General features: G+C 44.2%; 1 pseudogene; it reads left to right on the forward strand.

The window, feature by feature from the left end:
• Positions 1 to 9,743: 9,743 nt before the first annotated feature.
• LOC125880889 (NLR family CARD domain-containing protein 3-like) lies at positions 9,744 to 18,659 on the forward strand (annotated as a pseudogene).
• Positions 18,660 to 19,437: the final 778 nt, after the last annotated feature.

Here is a 19,437-nt window from a genome sequence, read left to right on the forward strand (position 1 = left end):
TTTTTCTAACTCTTATTATCATGCTCATCTTACAAGAAGAAAGAATGACTTACGCATTCCTTTCTGTAGGACCTCTGTTGCTAAATTCTCATTTGTCTATCAAGGTGCAGTGCTGTGGAATGATATAAAAAAAATCTAACAGAATCATGTTCCTCTTTAAATACATTTAAGACCAAGCTTAAAAAATCCCTACAGATGTTCTAGTCACCTGTGTATCATTGTGTTTTGTAAGCATTTTTATTTGATTTCATTCAGCTTTGTAATTATTGTTTAATGCTGTATTGTATATATCTGTGTGTATGAGAGGAAGATATGCACATGTGTGTTTGTGTATGTGTGTGTGGGGAGGAGTGGTATGGGGTGGGGGTTAAGTATAGTTATTTATAGGTTTCAGAAGGGAGGGTCGCTTATAAGTCCTTTGGGCTTTATGATCTTTCCTGCACATTTTAACTTTTCTTTTACTGCTCTTTCTTCCTGGATGTGTGTTTGTAAGTGCAAACAACAATAAAAAATAAAAATAAAAGTCCATATTTGAGAACCCGCCCATACCTGTAAAGCTCAGTACCAGAGCCGACCTGTTACCCATCATTGTGTCGAAGTCGAAGCTGCTCCCGCCCACACCTGTTTATAAAAGTCCCACGACCCAACCCACACCCTCATGGCTCCAGTCCCTCACATGAAGCTGGTTCTCAGTTCTTGAATTGGACGTCTCTTTGACTGGATGGTGAAAACATTCAATCACTGCCAGGTTAGGAAACATGTTAGCATGCTCCTTCCTTCCTGGGCTACCTGTCCTGGTGCAGGGCTCTGTGTTGCACTCTCTTCTTCTGAAGTGGCACCTGGCTGAAGAATTAGCACCACCTGCTGATTATCTTGATGAACCAACTCCCAATATTCACGTAACAGAAGTTGATGGAAAAAGACACAAGTCCACATTTGGATGGAAGCCAAACTACTGTGACCTGAGCTGTTCAGCTCTGAACCTTCACATCATCATTTACATGTGAGCATGCTTTGACTTTCATATTCACAGACACTCAATCTCATTGCACTACAAACAGCACTAATCTGTGCTTAAACCGTGCGTACAAACATTTTATGCACAAATCAGGTATTCATTGATACTTTCCTACTTGAATTTGTTCGTACTGTGCAACCTACCTCAGACCATACGTACGGACAAATGATGAAGCCTTTAACCACATTGCACAGCGTATTAAAACCACATTCATGTCCAAGTATTATCAACTAAAGTTCTTAAAGTGCTCATTCTGCAGTAAAATGTCTCCTGTGAGTGCTGAACTCAAAAACATGACATGAAGAGATTATTCTTACTGATGCGTTCAGGTGTAAGCTGCTCTTTACTGCTGATTATGTTCTTGGTTAATCAATGAATTGATCGGACAGTTTAAAGACAGAATAAAGTGAAAAATGCCCGACACAGTGTCCCAGAGCCCAAAATGGTACCAAGCTTGTTTTGTGCGGTCGAAACTCCAAACCCAAAAATTCTAACCGCTTCATCCTCTTGAGGGTCGCGGGGGGGCTGGAGCCTATCCCAGCTGACACTGGGTGAGAGGCAGGGTTCACCCTGGACAGGTCACCAGACTATCACAGGGCTGACACATAGAGACAGACAACCATTCACACTCACATTCACACCTACGGACAATTTAGAGTCACCAATTAACCTGCATGTCTTTGGACTGTGGGAGGAAGCTGGAGCACCTGGAGGAAACCCACACTGACACGGGGAGAACATGCAAACTCCGCACAGAAGGGTTCCCACACCCGGGATCGAACCGGCAACCCCTTGCTGTGAGGCGACAGTGCTAACCACCACACCACCGTGCCGCCCACCCAGAAACTCCGTGTTTATTATTTGCAACACTTTGAGCCCGCTGAATCTCTAATGTCTGACGTCTCATCTGTTTTATAGGTCTGTGTATGTGTGTGTGTGTGTGTGTGTTAGTCTCTTCTGTAGCAGTGTGTTATAAAGTGTTGTAAGATGTCCTGATAAGAGAGGTTAGAAGTCGGAGTGTCTCTGGTTCCTTCACTTTGTCCCTGGCTGAGACGCAGATGTTTCCTCCCTGTTAAGCCTTTGGTAAGTGACAGTTTTCAGTGTAGAGTGATTCTCAGCTGATCTCTGATCTGTTAATTTAAGGAAACTAAAATCATAAATTCAGCTGTTCAACAAGCTGCAGTTTGTGTTGAGAGGAGCTAACGTTAGCCTCCATGTTCAGCAGCCTCTCTAACAACAAGTGAAGTTCTGCTTTGAAAATATTACTAAGGTAAAAGTACATAAGTGTTATCAGCTAAATGTACCTGAAGTATCAAAAGTGAAAGTACTCATACTGCAGTAATATGTCTCCTGTGAGTGTTGTACCATGATGTGATGAGATTATTCATATTTAAGCAGCATTTTACTGTTTGTTGAAGTGAAGCCGAGTTTGATCAGTTTTATTTGGAGCTTCGATGAATGTTTTTTTTTTTATCATTAATCAATAAGCATTTAAAAGTTCACCAGAGAAAGCGATGTTAGTGTCCCGTAAGATTATAAAGCCAAACCCTGTTCATTTTTTGTAACCCCAACCAGGTGTGTGTGTTATTGAAGAAAAAAACATCAGTTGGTGGTGTTGTACCGACGTAGTGCTTTTATTTTGAAAGAGACTGTATGCAAACTGTACATTTCCTGTGAAAACAGAAGTGTATTTTGAAAACAGACAATGCATGTAACAGGCTGAAGTTGACACGGCATCCCAGAACGTCAACAACCAACACACCCAGGGTACCTTGGACGTCATATGTGGACGTGGAAAGTCCATGAGCAAACGTGGACATGTGACGAGGTCACAGTGAGGACGTGATGCCTTGCAGGGCTGCAGGAGGGATCATTGCCCAGTCTACATGTGTTTTGCAGACTTGGAGAAGGCTTATGATCACACAACCCAGGAAGTCCTTTGGGGAGCACTGTGAGAATATGGGCCACTGAGGTTGATGCTATGACCCATATGGTCCCTGTATAACCAAAGTTAGAGCTGTGTACGTGCACTTGGCACAAAGTCAAACACACTTTCAGTGGGTGTGGCCTCCACCAGGGTCGTCCGCTGTCACCGACTGTTAGTTACAGTCTTGTTACATCGGTGAGCAAATTTTTTAACAGTGGACTAATGTGAACGTCAAACAGGGAAGAAGTATTATTTGAATTTTAGAGAGTTTCAGTGTGTGTGTGTGAATTTTAAGTTTAAGTTGCAGCTTTACAGTTGTTGTGAGAACAGCACCGTGTAAATAAAGCAGGTTTTTTATCAGTTAATGAGCTCAAAGTCTGAGCCAACAGTCCTGCAGTAAATCCTCCCTTTATAAAACTTGATTGATCCTCAGAGAGTAAATTAAGGTCAGGTGTGTGTCCTGGGATTGCATGGCTCAAATATGGGTTCATCCCAATACCTGAGGTCTGTACTACGAAGCAGGAAGTGGAGTTAGCGAAGTAACTTCAGGGTTAACTCTGGGTTTTCAGTGCTATGAAGCTGTTTCTCTTTTTCCCCGCAATAAATCACCATGGTTACTGATGCTGAGCAGCTGACCTGCTCTGGAGCAGGTTAACTTCAGGGTTTTGGATCACAGCCTGTCAACAGCCTGACCTCTGACCAATCAGATCACTGAAGAGAAAAAGTCTGTGGACAAAAGTCTGTAGTCTCAGGTAAAAAGAGTAACCCATATATTGTCAGCAGTAACAGGAGGTCATATCATTGTTCCAGTCCTGAACTCCTCTTTACTTCAGAAACAGTCTGGTGTTTCTTTAAAGTGTTTTATGTCACATACCTACACTTAATATAAGTCTCAGCCGATGGTGAATATTTGGTGTTTTTCAGTATTTCTGTTATAAGAGAACAGAGTGCTGTTTACATCCTGCATCACTGACATTTCAGTGTCTCACAGTCGCAGGAACTTTTAGTCCTGTTTCATGTCATATGAAGCTGCAGTAATTCAGCAGCTGAGCGGCTTCCACAGGCCTGCACTACGAAGCCAGTTCAACTTACTCAGGATATCTTGTCATTATCTGGCCTGACTAACCGTCACATCAGCTGTCTGGTTAACCCGTACTACAAAGCTGGATAAAACTACTTAGGTCAGCTCTGGGTTTTCCTGTCGGGGCTGTTACTGATGAGTGAACCACGAACCATGAATGAAGGAGGCTGCTTCATATCACATGTGATGAAACGGTACAAAAAGTGTCTGTGACTGCGAGACAGTAAAATGTTAAAGGCATGTGAAATAAACGAAAGAAATATTTAGAAATATTGAAAATACTATCCAGAAAGTCACCGATGGCCGAGTCTTAAATTACGTGTATCACTACAAGTGACATTAGTATAGTAGAGTACTGCTCTGACTGTGTCACATTAAACACTTAGTGTAACACCAGACTGTTTCTGAAGTAAAGAGTAGAAACATAATTCACGTCTGATGACGTCTGTCTGACCAAAATGTTGCATTTATAATAACGGGAGCCAGTTTCATTGTTTATCTTTTTATGTATTTATGACAGAGACTACAGAAGAAGAGAAACAGCTTCGTAGTACTCGAGTTAACCCTGAAGTTACCTCGCTAACTCCACATCCTGTTTTGTAGTACAGACCTCTGGGGACGCTGTCGTGTTATTGTTGTAGTGACAGAGTAAATTTCTCCCAGCAGGTGTGGACACTGCTATGGATCAGTGTGGGGACACAGAGGAGGGGGTCCGTCCCTCTAAAACCAGCCAGGCTGAAGCTCAGAGGTGAGACGAAGAGGATCTCGAACTGTCCACAACTCTATTTCATGTCAGAGCTCAGCACTCACCTCACTCCACAATCATTATTCACCCTCACTGTCACTCCAGCCTCTGAAGTACGCTTTGTAATTCTAACTAATTTTCTTGAAGCCCCTCCCACTGTCATGGAGGATGTTCCAGCCAGCCCCCTTCAGGCAGCTGGCTGACATGGGAGGGTCGTTGCCTTGATTAAGCTCACCTGGGCCTTCAGGCTGTAAAACCAGCCTCATGCTTTCACTCACGCTGTCCCTTCCTGCAGCTGACGTCCACCCTGCATCACTGCACCTCTGCAGCACACCTGACGCACATCCATGCATGGCTGTCGTTACTGACTCTGCTGAACGACACGCTTCATTGTTCATTTAAGTCAACCAATCTTTTGTTTGGACGCTGTACGTGTCACATTCACTGAGCCAGGTTGTGACAAACCCGACGACTGATTAATCAATGATCCACTGAGATGAAAACATCATTCAACTGGTGACAGTCTGATCAAAATTCATCTTTTTTTAAGTTTAAACTCTTTTATGTGTTAATTGTTCCTATCAGGATTCAGCAGCAGAGACGAGACTGTCCTGAACCTGGAGCTGGACCTGAACCTGAACCTGAACCCAGCTGTGTGTCCATGAAGAGTGACTGGTCTATGGGCAGCCCCATTCACTTTAAAGTCAGACGACCTGCGGATGAACGGTAAGACTTTAAACTGGGGAGTGTTATTGTCTGACTCTGCTGAGAAGATAAATCACATCTTGGTCCTTCACAGTGGAGGTGGGCGATGCCACAAAATGATCTGATGCATAGTAACACCAGGACCAGAACCACCGGTCACATTTCAGTACTGACGGTCTTCATTACTGATAATAGCTAATGTGTGGACATATAGGAGACAGACGTGTGTCATGATTTCTGAGGTGAAAACATCAGGGGCTACATCTGAATTTTCATCCTCACGGAGTGATTTGCCAAACATCAAGCGTTTCTTCATACTATTGTCTGTTAATGATTTGATCACATGCATAAAACCACTTGTGTACTGGTGTCCAGGTGGGTGGACACTGGTAGGTGGACACACACACACACATGTACAGAGCAGTGAGCTTGGTGGCATTAATCAAAACCAGCGTTGTAACTGAATATGTCGACTAAAGTTCTTTGCTTACGTGCTTATTTTGATGGCTTATAAATAACATCTCATGTGTTAATTGTTCCTATCAGGATTCAGCAGCAGAGACGAGACTGTCCTGAACCTGGACCTGGACCTGGACCTGGACCTGAACCCAGCGGTGTGTCCATGAAGAGTGACTGGTCTATGGGCAGCCCCATTCACTTTAAAGTCAGACGACCTGCAGATGATCGGTAAGACTTTAAACTGGGGAGTGTTATTGTCTGACTCTGCTGAGAAGATAAATCACATCTTGGTCCACAGCTTGGTAGTTTGTTGTAGGACTGAACAGTATTTAGTGTTTCAGTAGTGACGTCACAGAACACACCTGTTCTCTCAGAGAAGATGGTGTTTTAAGGAAATCAGGCCCAACATGTTGAACTGTATCAACATGTTTGTGGTGCTTTGGTGAACTGATGTTACCGTGTAAAGCTCAAAGGTTGGATGGACTGAGCAGCACATATGTTGGAACAGGAAGCGGTTGCAGTCATCTTCTTCTTATCAGATGTCAGACCATGAGAACTTTCACTGCAGTACACTGTCGATCCTATTCCCTGCATCCTGCTGCTGCTTACTCACCTTCTGAAGCAGCAGCAGGGACCCTGTCCAGGTAATAAGAAAACCCAGTTTGATCCACCTGCTACACAGGACTGATCAGGAACTATCTGACTAGGGGGGGGTCAATCAATCAATCAATCAATCAATCAATCAGTTTTATTTATAAAGCCCAATATCACAAATCACAATTTGCCTCACAGGGCTTTACAGCATACGACATCCCTCTGTCCTTATGACCCTCACAGCTGATCAGGAAAAACTCCCCAAAAAACCCTTTAACGGGGAAAAAATGGTAGAAACCTCAGGAAGAGCAACTGAGGAGGGATCCCTCTTCCAGGACGGACAGACGTGCAATAGATGTCGTACAGAACAGATCAACATGATAAATTAACAGTAATCCACATGACACAATGAGACAGAGAGAGAGAGAGATGCAGGTAATGACAGTAGCTTACAACAACATTAATGAAAGTAATAATATTATAGTTATAGTTCTGGCTACTGTGGTACAATATGTTGAAAGTATGTATTAATACCTGGCAGTATACATGTGTGACAATAGTCATATGTGTATAATAACAGTAGAAGTATGACTAATGACTAATGATGGCAGCAGCAGCAGCAGGAGGCATCTGGCAGGACCACGACAGCAGCACAACCACACACGTCACGCTGTCCAGGCACCGCTGTGATATGAGTTAATCTGAGAGACAGTGGAGCACAAAGGCTCCGGAGAAGAAGCCGAGTTAATGACATCCAGAATGGCTGAGTTAGCAAGATGCAGTAATAGAATATGAGAGAGAAGGAGAGAAGGGGCCCGGTGTATTATAGGGGGGTCCTCTGGCAGACTAGGCCTAAGTCAGCCTAACTAGGGGCTGGTACAGGGCAAGCCTGAGCCAGCCCTAACTATAAGCTTTATCAAAGAGGAAAGTCTTAAGTCTAGTCTTAAATGTGGAGACGGTGTCTGCCTCCCGGACCGTAACAGGAAGATGATTCCACAGGAGAGGAGCCTGATAGCTGAAGGCTCTGGCTCCTGATCTACGGGTGGAGACTTTAGGGACCACGAGTAACCCTGCGTTCTCAGAGCGCAGTGTTCTGGTGGGATAATATGGCACTATGAGCTCTCTAAGATATGACGGAGCTTGACCATTTAGAGCTTTATAAGTTAACAGTAGGATTTTAAATTCAATTCTGGATTTTACAGGGAGCCAGTGCTGCTGCATTCTGAATTAGCTGGAGAGTTTTTAAGGACTTACTAGAGCTACCTGATAATAGAGAGTTACAGTAATCCAGCCTTGAGGTAACAAAAGCGTGGACCAATTTTTCTGCATCTTTTCGGGTCAGGATAGGCCTAATTTTCGCAATATTACGCAGATGAAAAACTGCAGTCCGTGAGGTTTGTTTTAAATGAGAATTAAAAGACAAATCTTGATCAAATGTTACTCCGAGGTTTCTTACGGTAGTGCTAGAGGCCAGAGCAATGCCATCTAGAGAAACTATGTCATCAGATAAAGAGTCTCTGAGTTGTTTGGGGCCAAGAACAATAACTTCAGTTTTGTCTGAATTTAACATCAGGAAATTGGTGCTCATCCAAGTTTTTAAATCTGTTGCACATCATTGTTGGTGACTGGGTCTCTCCTTGTCCCGGTTTTAAAGATGTTTTCCCAGAAGTGCCTCTCCTTTATCTTTCCTGAATAATGGCCAGCAAAGTGTTTTATGCAGAACAACATGATGTCACAGTCAAGCTGACCTTTGACCTTTTGACCTTCATTATTTTATCCTGTTAGACATTTGTGTCAAGTTTTCTCCTAATTAATGTAAGAATTCTTCAGTTATGGACAAAAACATTTTTGTGAGGTCACACTGACCTTTGACCTTCGACCACAAAATTCCAATCAGTTGGGGCGGCTGTGGCTCAGAGGTAGAGCAGGTCGTCCACCAATCGAAAGATCAGCAGTTCGATCCCCGGCTCCTCCAGTCTGCATGTCGAAGTACCCTTGAGCAAGATACTAAACCTCAAATTGCTCCCGATGGCTGTTCCATCAGTGTGTGAGTGTGTTAAAACTGAGTAGCAGGTGGCACCTTGTATGGTAGCCTTAGCCACCAGTGTATGAATGTGTGTGTGAATGGGTGAACGTGACTCGTAGTGTAAAAAGTGCTTTGAGTGGTCACTAGATGACTAGAAAGCTGCTGTACAAATGCAGGTCCACTATACAAATGCAATTTGCTCTTCAGTCTGAGTGGATGTTTGTGCCAAATTTAGAGAAGTTCCCTATCAGTGTTCTTGAGATATCGTGTTCACGAGAATGAGACAGACAAGGTCATGGTGACCTTGAACTTTGACCTGTGACCACATAAAAACTAATCAGCTCATCCTGCTCAAATTTGGCACAAACATCCACTTGGACTCAACTATAAACTGATTAGTTTTTGGTGGTCAAAGGTGATGGTCACTGTGACCTTGTCTTTCTCATTCTTTTGAACAAAATATCTCAGGAACACCTTGAGGGAATTTCTTACAATTTGGTCCAAAGGTTGACGTGGACATGGAATGAACTGAGTATGTTTTGGTGGTCAAGGGTCGAGGCTCAAGATCACTATGACCTTGCATCTGTCCCATTCTCTTGATTGCAATACCTCAAGAACACCATGAAGTAGTTCCTTCAAATTTGGCACGAAGGTCCATTTGGACTCAGTAATGAACCGATTAGAATTTGGTGGTTGAAGGTCAAAGGTCAAAGGTCACTGTGACCTCACAAAACATGTTTTTAGCCATAACTAAAGAATTCATACACTAATTATGAAAAAAATTGACACAAATGTCTAACAGGATAAAATAATGAAGGTCAAAAGGTCAAAGGTCAGCTTGACTGTGACATCATCATGTTTTAACGTCATATCTCAGGAACAGAAGGGGAGACATTTGGTCAGATACCGAATTGGTGACTCTAATCTTGAAACTATGCTGATTGGCCACATCTTTGTTTCATCTGAGGGTTCTCAGTACATTTGAGATTATCATCACAGCACAAATCTTTTCTGGCTTGAAGTCTGAGATGTGAGCAAACTCAGAAAACTACAGCTTTTGTTAACATGAAAAAAAGACCTCTATATTAGACATGTGTTGAGTCATTAAATGTCCTTAAACTGTTTCTCTGCAGTGTTCAGAGCTCAGAGGTTCTCAGTGATCAATCTGCCCAGCAGCTTCAAACAGACCTGGACTCCATATTTATGGTGCATACATGAACAACACACATCAACTACATCAACCGCAGGGAAAATGTTAAACTGTCATTCAGGTCTTAAAGTCCAGTTCAGACCAAAGATTCACGACAAGACGGGGTGAAACAGGCGACTACTTGCTATGTGGCGTTCTGCAATGTTGTAAGAAGCTGCTGGTTGACAGGAAGTGACCACCGTGAGACGGCGTATCATCTCTAGTCAACAACTCTCTGTGCTTCTGATCCGTAACGTTGACAGGAAGTGACCACCATGAGACGGAGTATCATCTCTAGTCAACAACTCTCTGTGCTTCTGATCTGTAACGTTGACAGGAAGTGACCACCATGAGATGGAGTATCATCTCTAGTCAACGACTCTCTGTGCTTCTGATCTGTAACGTTGACAGGAAGTGACCGCCATGAGACGGCATATCATCTCTAGTCAACAACTCTCTGTGCTTCTGATCTGTAACGTTGACAGGAAGTGACCGCCATGAGACGGCGTATCATCTCTAGTCAACAACTCTCTGCGCATCTGATCTGTAACGTTGACAGGAAGTGACCGCCATGAGACGGCGTATCATCTCTAGTCAACAACTCTCTGTGCTTCTGATCTGTAACGTTGACAGGAAGTGACCGCCATGAGACGGCGTATCATCTCTAGTCAACAACTCTCTGCGCATCTGATCTGTAACGTTGACAGGAAGTGACCGCCATGAGACGGCGTATCATCTCTAGTCAACGACTCTCTGCGCTTCTGATCTGTAACGTTGACAGGAAGTGACCGCCATGAGACGGCGTATCATCTCTAGTCAACGACTCTCTGCGCTTCTGATCTGTAACGTTGACAGGAAGTGACCACCATGAGACGGCGTATCATCTCTAGTCAACAACTCTCTGCGCTTCTGATCGCGTTGACAGGAAGTGACCGCCATGAGTGTCTCTAGTCAACGACGGGCTGCTTAGGTCAGGATGCTCTCTATAGCGGACCGGTAGAAGTGAGCAGGTGGTGAGGGAGGTGAGCATGTTTTAACTTTCTGAGGAAATACAGTCTTGGGTTTTCCTCATCTGGTGAGAGATGTGCGTGGTCCAGGTGAGGTCGGTCGAGATGTGAACTCCAAGGAACTTAATGCTCTCTGCCCTGTCAACCTCCTCCCAGTGGATAAAGAGGGCAGAGTGCTCAGTGTGGTTGGATTTCCTGAAGTCCACTATGATTTCCTTAGTTATTTTGTGGCCGAATATAATTTGTAGCTTCTTAAAATCTGAATGAGGATAGTGATAGTGAGATACTGGCTACAGTGATGAAACAAAACCAGAATCAGATGGACTGTATTCATAATCAATACGCCACAATAATATAAATAACCAGCACCAATCCATCAGTCAATGAGAATGTGTGTGTGGGCGGGGCTTAAGCACATACAGCCAGCAGCAGCAGCAGCAGCAGTGACCCACCGTCTGACACCGGCACACCGTGAGGACGGAAACAGAGGAGCACCTGCTGCAGCAAGCCAACACGCCGTCTGCGGTCATTTTGACTTGACCAGCTGACTTCACTACAAGCTGATTGGCTGTTAAAACAGGTGACGTGCTTTAAAACCAGCCGCCGGCCATTTGACCAGCTGAGTGTCAGGTGACATCATCAGCCAGCTTGAGTCGAGCTCAGACCGGCCAGTTCACACTGCTGACACTTTTCTCTGTGACGTTGTAAATGGTTTCTACTGGTTCCCAATCTTTGGTCTGAGCTGGACTTTACAGTCACCGTGCTGCTGTGTTCAGACCAGCAGGCCTTCAGACTGACAGATGAATCTTGTGTTGTGTTCTTTATATGAAATGTTAAGTCTATGAATCTGTTGCAGCTGCTTGAAGAGAACATCCTCACTTTTGTGAAGAATGAGCTGAAGAAGATCCAGAAGGCTCTGAGTTCACATTACCCAGAATACTTAGAGGGTCAGAGTGAGGATGAAGAGGTGCTGGGTGGTGAGGATGATGAGCAGAGGAGGAGCAGCAGAGAGGCGTTTCTGAGGATCACACTGAACTTCCTGAGGAGAATGAAGCAGGAGGAGCTGGCCGACTGTCTGCAGAGCAGTAAGAGGATCTCTATAAAGATTTAACATGATAAAGAGAGGAAACAGAGGGAACGTGGGAGACATTTATATTTAAAACTTTCCTGTTAATGAGCGGCCGAAATCTGCATAAGATCAGAGTCTGTGTGTCCTCCACTGATGGGCTGAATTAAACTGCTATAGGGTAAAAAATTTAATGTTTAGATTACCTGTGGGATCATCTCACCAGTTTAATTTGTTGTGTGTTAATTCAGGAACGTATGCTGCAGCGTGTCGACATAAACTAAAGTGTAACCTGAAGGAGAAGTTCCAGTGTGTATTTGAGGGGATCGCTAAAGCAGGAAACCCGACGCTCCTGAATCAGATCTACACAGAGCTCTACATCACAGAGGGAGGGACTGCAGAGGTCAATGATGAACATGAGGTCAGACAGATTGAAACAGCATCCAGGAAAGCAGACAGACCAGAAACAACCATCAGACAAGAAGACATCTTTAAAGCCTCACCTGGAAGAGATGAACCAATCAGAACAGTGATGACAAAGGGAGTGGCTGGCATTGGGAAAACAGTCTTAACACAGAAGTTCACTCTGGACTGGGCTGAAGACAAAGCCAACCAGGACATACAGTTCACATTTCCATTCACTTTCAGAGAGCTGAATGTGCTGAAAGAGAAAAAGTACAGCTTGGTGGAACTTGTTCATCACTTCTTTACTGAAACCAAAGAAGCAGGAATCTGCAGGTTTGAAGAGTTCCAGGTTGTGTTCATCTTTGATGGTCTGGATGAGTGTCGACTTCCTCTGGACTTCCACAACAATGAGATCCTGACTGATGTTACAGAGTCCACCTCAGTGGATGTGCTGCTGACAAACCTCATCAGGGGGAAACTGCTTCCCTCTGCTCGCCTCTGGATAACCACACGACCTGCAGCACCAATCAGATCCTCCTGACTGTGTTGACATGGTGACAGAGGTCAGAGGGTTCACTGACCCACAGAAGGAGGAGTACTTCAGGAAGAGATTCAGAGATGAGGAGCAGGCCAGCAGAATCATCTCCCACATCAAGACATCACGAAGCCTCCACATCATGTGCCACATCCCAGTCTTCTGCTGGATCACTGCTACAGTTCTGGAGGATGTGATGAAGAGCAGAGAGGAAGGAGAGCTGCCCAAGACCCTGACTGAGATGTACATCCACTTCCTGGTGGTTCAGACCAAAGTGAAGAACATCAAGTATGATGGAGGAGCTGAGACAGATCATCACTGGAGTCCAGAGAGCAGGAAGATGATTGAGTCTCTGGGAAAACTGGCTTTTGATCAGCTGCAGAAAGGCAACCTGATCTTCTATGAATCAGACCTGACAGAGTGTGGCATCGATATCAGAGCAGCCTCAGTGTACTCAGGAGTGTTCACACAGATCTTTAAAGAGGAGAGAGGACTGTACCAGGACAAGGTGTTCTGCTTCGTCCATCTGAGTGTTCAGGAGTTTCTGGCTGCTCTTCATGTCCATCTGACCTTCATCAACTCTGGAGTCAACCTGATGGCAGAAGAACAAACAACACCCCTCCGGTCTAAATTATTTAGAGACAAACAGAATCAAGAATATCTCCACCAAAGTGCTGTGGACAAGGCCTTACAGAGTCCAAATGGACACCTGGACTTGTTCCTTCGTTTCCTCCTGGGTCTCTCACTGCAGACCAATCAGAGACACCTACAAGGTCTGCTGACACAGACAGGAAGTAGCTCACAGACCAAAACAGTCCAGTACATCAAGAAGAAGATAAGTGAGACTTTGTCTGCAGAGAGAAGCATCAACCTGTTCCACTGTCTGAATGAACTGAACGATCGTTCTCTGGTGGAGGAGATCCAACAGTCCCTGAGATCAGGAAATCTCTCCAGATATCTTCTCTCTCCCGCTCAGTGGTCGGCTCTTGTCTTCATCTTACAGTCGTCAGATAAAGACCTGGACGTGTTTGACCTGAAGAAATACTCTGCTTCAGAGGAGGCTTTTCTGAGGCTGCTGCCAGTGGTCAAAACTTCCAACAAAGCTGTGTAGGTGCACACATAACTATACAGATCAGAAGTAGCTTTTGCATTTTGTCATTTTGTTTGTATTGCTGGTTCCTCTTCAGGCTGAGCGGCTGTAACCTCTCAGAGAGAAGCTGTGAAGCTCTGTCCTCAGCTCTCAGCTCCCAGTCCTGCAGTCTGAAAGAGCTGGACCTGAGTGACAACAACCTGACAGACTCAGGAGTGAAACTTCTGTCTGCTGGACTGCAGAGTCCAAACTGTACCCTGGAAACTCTCAGGTTTGTGTTAAAGCTCTGTCCTCAGTTCTCACCTCCCAGCCCTCGAGTTTACTCCAAGGTTATATCTCTCATCTTATATTGCATGTCCTCTTTGTCATCTCACCTGCAGCTTTCTGTGTGTACGCTGGTCTGTGCATGAGGTGCACACACTCTCACTACACACTTTTATAAATACAAGATTATGTGTGGGAAATGACGTATGTAGTTTTTGTGTGTACATATCATTCCCAGTTAACCCTTAATACTTGTTTGGGTTTAGTTTAGGTCTGTCCAGGAGCCTTCCCTGCCACCTGATCCAGCTCATCACCAGGTGTTGATTCATTTAAAATTCAGGGACCAGTTGCATAAAACATCTTAAGTTTTCTCCTCAAGTATGACACTTAAGGCTTAATTTCTCCTGAACTGAGGGTCTTACACAGTTGCACAGAAAAAACACATTAACTCATTTACTGCACTGAAAGAAATTTTACAGCAGTAAAAGTTTCCATGGAGACTGTTTGTTTGCTTGGACTCACGCTTAGTAGAACTAGTAGAAAAAACGGCAGAAGAAGAGAAGACAAGAAAACCGTGCTGGTCAGAGGAGGAAAAGATTAAACTTCTGGAGGAATACTATCATAGAAAGCACAAACTACAAAGTAAATCTGGTCACAGAATATCAAAAATGATTGTAGGAAGAAGCAAATTTAATTCAATCGAATCTAAAGCATAAAATCAAATTTTATCAAATTGCGAATCTGTTGGAGAGTCGGTGACCGTCCCTCGTCACCGACTCTGTTAGTGTCAGTGACAGTTAAGCCCCGTTTCCACCAAGCAGTTCAGTTCAGTGCTCTATTTTTCTGTTCCCACAGTGAAAGTTGTGGATGGTCCCAACAGAAGCGTTCCTTAGCGTCCCCATGTTTGGTCCCCCCTCTGTTGGGGTACCTAGCACACAGATCTGGTACTAAAAGGTGGAGCTAGAAACCCTGCAGTCTGATTGGTCAGTAGAGGACGCTCACTCTGGTTTTATGTAACCTCTGTTCATACATCAGTAAACTACAACTATAAAATGAAAGAGAAAAAAATCACTTCATTCACTGGGCCGACTGCCGGCAACTTTTAAGGTGGAACGTTAACTTGTAATGTTACTCAATGCATGAGTTGATGACGTGAATCCATCAGCACACCTTAAATTTCACTGTGACAGCTTTGACCATCACTTTAGTTTTTATATGACACACACTTTTAGTAATGACTTTAAAAATATAGATTCATTTGGAGCGGATTATGTGAAGGTCATATATTCTAATCCTCACTTCCTGTGGGCTACAGCAACACTAAACCCCTGAGCTTGCCTGAGAAGGACTAAATGCACAAAGCTGCTATTTTGAAATATCCCATGGAGAGAGACTCTCACTGCAGCCTGTTCTATTTTGTTGTGAAAATGTGGGCGTGCAGCCTCGTTCTGTGGACGATAAACCAGGTGCAGACTTCCATCTGTGTCACCGCTGATGAGGAAATACAGCGAGTGCTGGACGGAGCAGTGAGTGACAACAACCCCGCCCACATTTAAGAGGACTGTCTGAACAGACCCAGGGTCTAGGTACCATGTCTGAAGGCTTACTGCTGGTTCCAAAGGGACTGGACTGAAAGGGTTTGGTGGAGACGGGGTTTACAGTCTTGTTACAGCGGTGAGCATCTAATGCAAAGTTTTGAACAGCTGACTAATGTGAACGTCTAACAGGGAATAAGTATCATTTGTGTGTGTGTGTGTGTGTGTGTGTGTGTGTGTGTGTTCAGTCTGTCAGGCTGTCTGATCACAGAGGAAGGCTGTGTTTCTCTGGCCTCAGCTCTGAGCTTTAACCCCTCCCATCTGAGAGAGCTGGACCTGAGCTACAATCATCCAGGAGACTCAGGACTGAAGCTGCTGTCCGATGGGCTGCAGGATCCACGCTGGAGACTGGACACTCTCAGGTTATGGACAGACAACATTATTTTATTTAGGAACTATAATGGAGTCCAAATTGACATGGAATTTGAACACGGATGCTTTTTATAAGAAATGTTTGCAGCGTCTGTATCTCTTGGGTAGACTGAGACAGTTTAAACTGGACAGAAGTATATTGGTTTTCTGTCGCTCGTTTGTAGAAAGCGTTTTTTCTGTTCTGTTGCCTGGCATTTTTCATTGTCCATGAACGATAATAACAAACAGCATAAGATAGTCAGCAGCTCTCACACTGTGTCTCTGTAACTGAGGAGCTGTGTTTTATTGGGGATTTAAGTGACGGTGTATGATGACTTTGTTTCTCCCTGCAGGATGGACCATGGTGGAGCGCACAGACTGAGACCTGGTGTGAGGAAGTGTGAGTGTCTTTTAAGTTTTAACCAGTCGAGAATTACATGTCATTATGTTCCAAACACACACAAAGAAAAAAAAGAACTACAAAATGAAATTCTATTTTCAATGCACTCATGAATTTTTACCAATGGAATTACATATTCGGATTCTTATGTGTTATTTTTTCCGTAAAAAATGATTAATTTTTCATGAGTATTTAACTCATATCATGAATAAAGTGATGCTTTAAAACACATTAAACACATAAATTGTATGTGTGAAAGCTCCTGAGTTAAATATTATATATACATAATCAGTATGATGCATTATAGGTATCATTACAAACTCAAATCTGAACAGTATTCAGTGTCCGCCGACCTTTAAAACCAGCAACCACTGACATGGACAGATTTAAAGAAATGACTCCGCCCACCAGTCCACCCTGTGGTTGTATGACTCCGCCCACCAGTCCAGTGTCTCTGACAGTCTCCATCCATGTCAGTGAAAACATGGATGCTTCACACACAGAAGATCTATACAATCAGCACAGTTTCAAGATTAGAGTCACCAATTCAGTATCTGACCAAATGTCTCCCCTTCTGTTCCTGAGATATGACGTTAAAACATGATGATGTCACAGTCAAGCTGACCTTTGACCTTTTGACCTTCATCAGTTTATCCTGTTAGACATTTGTGTCAAGTTTGGTCACAATTAGTGAAAGAATTCATCAGTTATGGACAAAAACATGTTTTGTGAGGTCACACTGACCTTTGACCTTTGACCACAAAATTCTAATCAGTTCATTCTTCAGTCCAGGTGGACGTTTGTGCCAAATTTAAATAAATCCCCTTAAGGTGTTTTTGAGATATCATGTTTACAAGAATGAGATGGATGCAAGATCACAGTGACCTTTGACCACCAAAAACTAATCAGCTCAAGTCGGTGTTTGTGCTGAATCTGAAGAAAGTCCCCTGAGGCGTTCACAAGGATGGGATGTACAGACATACAGACGATCAGCCAAATACATAATGGCTCTGGCCACAGCGGTCAGCAGCATGGAGCAATAAAAATGATCTTTTGACACATGTACGTAGTGTAACATCTTTCTCATGTTTGATGGATAGAAGCTGTTGTGTTCAAAAAGACATCTGTTTTCTTCTTTGGATGCGTTTTAGTAAATCAGTGTTAAGTCATAAACATCCATCCAGTTTCTGGGTCTGGGTCACAGGGGATGTAGGATAAATATGGCGTTACAAACCTTCCTCACTCCAGCAACGCTTTCCAGCTCCTCCCGGAGGATCCCCGAGGTGTTCCCAGGCCCAGTAAGATATATAATCCCTTCAGCGTGGTCTGGGTCTGCTCCGGGGCCTCCTAGCACTTAGACGTGCCTGGGGAAGCTGTGCTGCAGTGACAGATGATGTTCCAGTTTTATTAGTGACACTTTATTGAGTACAGGTGCTGATCCATTCAGGTCTGCACTAGCTGTCGTCCTGTGGGTTCACGTGAGGACAGAATCACCTCCATGTTGACTCTAACATTAATTATAAATGTTTTTATAAACACTATTCACAGCTGAATATGAAGTGTCACTTTAAAGTTGTAAATAAACCCAGAGGTGATAACCTGCAGCTGTGCCGTGTCTCTCTGTCTGTCCGTCCATCAGATGGATGTAAACTGGAGCTGGACACAAACACAGTGAACAGATTCCTCAGACTGTTGGACGACAGCACGACGGTGAGACATGTCAGAGAGGATCAGTCGTATCCTGATCACCCACACAGATTTGACTTGTGTCCCCAGCTGCTGTGTAGGACTGGTCTGACTGGTCGCTGTTACTGGGAGGTGGAGTGCAGAGGGTACGTTTATATATCAGTGAGTTACAGAGGAATCGGGCGAAGTGGGGACGGTGAGGACTGTGTGTTTGGATGGAACGATCAGTCGTGGAGTCTGAGCTGCACCAGGGGACGTTACTCTGTCCTGCACAAGAAGAAACTAACAAACGTCTCTTCCTCCTCTTCCTCTTCCTCCTCTGCCTCAAGGAGAATAGCAGTGTATGTGGACTGTCCTGCTGGCACTCTGTCCTTCTACAGAGTCGTCTCTGACTTACTGGTCCACCTCCACACCTTCAACAGCACCTTCACGAGACCTCTTTATCCTGGCTTTACAGTCTGGCCCGGTTCCTCAGTGTCTCTGTGTCCTCTGCAAATCTGACAGTCTCTCCTGTGGACAGAGACTCTGCTGCTCAAGTCAAAGTTCACTCTGCTCACCGTCACACACTCTGACCTTTGAAGCAGGTATCTGATTTCATCTCTTGGATTTTCAACATTTTAATGAGCGATGTCCTGATCAAGGTTAGCAAGGACGCATGGCCCAACACAGAAGGGCTGACTCGTCAGGGCAAGACTCAGCTGTCTATCTACACCTCAGGGAGAAAGCACACTCCTTCAAAGACAGCAATGTGCACATTTTGGACAGGGAAGACAGATGGTTTGAAAGAGGTGTAAAAGAAGCCATCTATGCGAAATTGGAAAATCCATCTGTCAATAGAGGAGGAGGTCTGCGACACCACCTATCCTCCACCTATAACGCTGTCCTTTCATCCTTGCCCAGGAGGCTTAACAACTTAACCTCTAAAAACAATGGTCGTTCACAAATGGCCTCATGTGACAGGAGTTTCAACAACTGTCACTGACACACTAACCAACCAGTGACATCATTGGCCTCGTGAAGACCTCCCCAGAGGTTAAATACCTGGGTGTTTCCACACCAGTTTGTCAGACTAGTTCCAGCCTGGTCAGACAAGCATGAACTGATGAAGCCTCTTGGATAAGAGCTGAAACGTCTTCTAAGACAAAACCAAGTCCAGTTGTGTTCGATTCAATTGCCTTGAGAGAATCCACTGTATATACATGAGAGCTGAACATCTCTGTAATGCATTACAAAACAACCCCTGCAGCCCAGCCAGGCCGTGAGGAGATACGAGCACTGGCTTACAACATTTTCT

The sequence above is a fragment of the Epinephelus fuscoguttatus genome, linkage group LG2 (genome assembly GCF_011397635.1).
Source record: "Epinephelus fuscoguttatus linkage group LG2, E.fuscoguttatus.final_Chr_v1".
NCBI classification, from domain to species: domain Eukaryota; kingdom Metazoa; phylum Chordata; class Actinopteri; order Perciformes; family Serranidae; genus Epinephelus; species Epinephelus fuscoguttatus.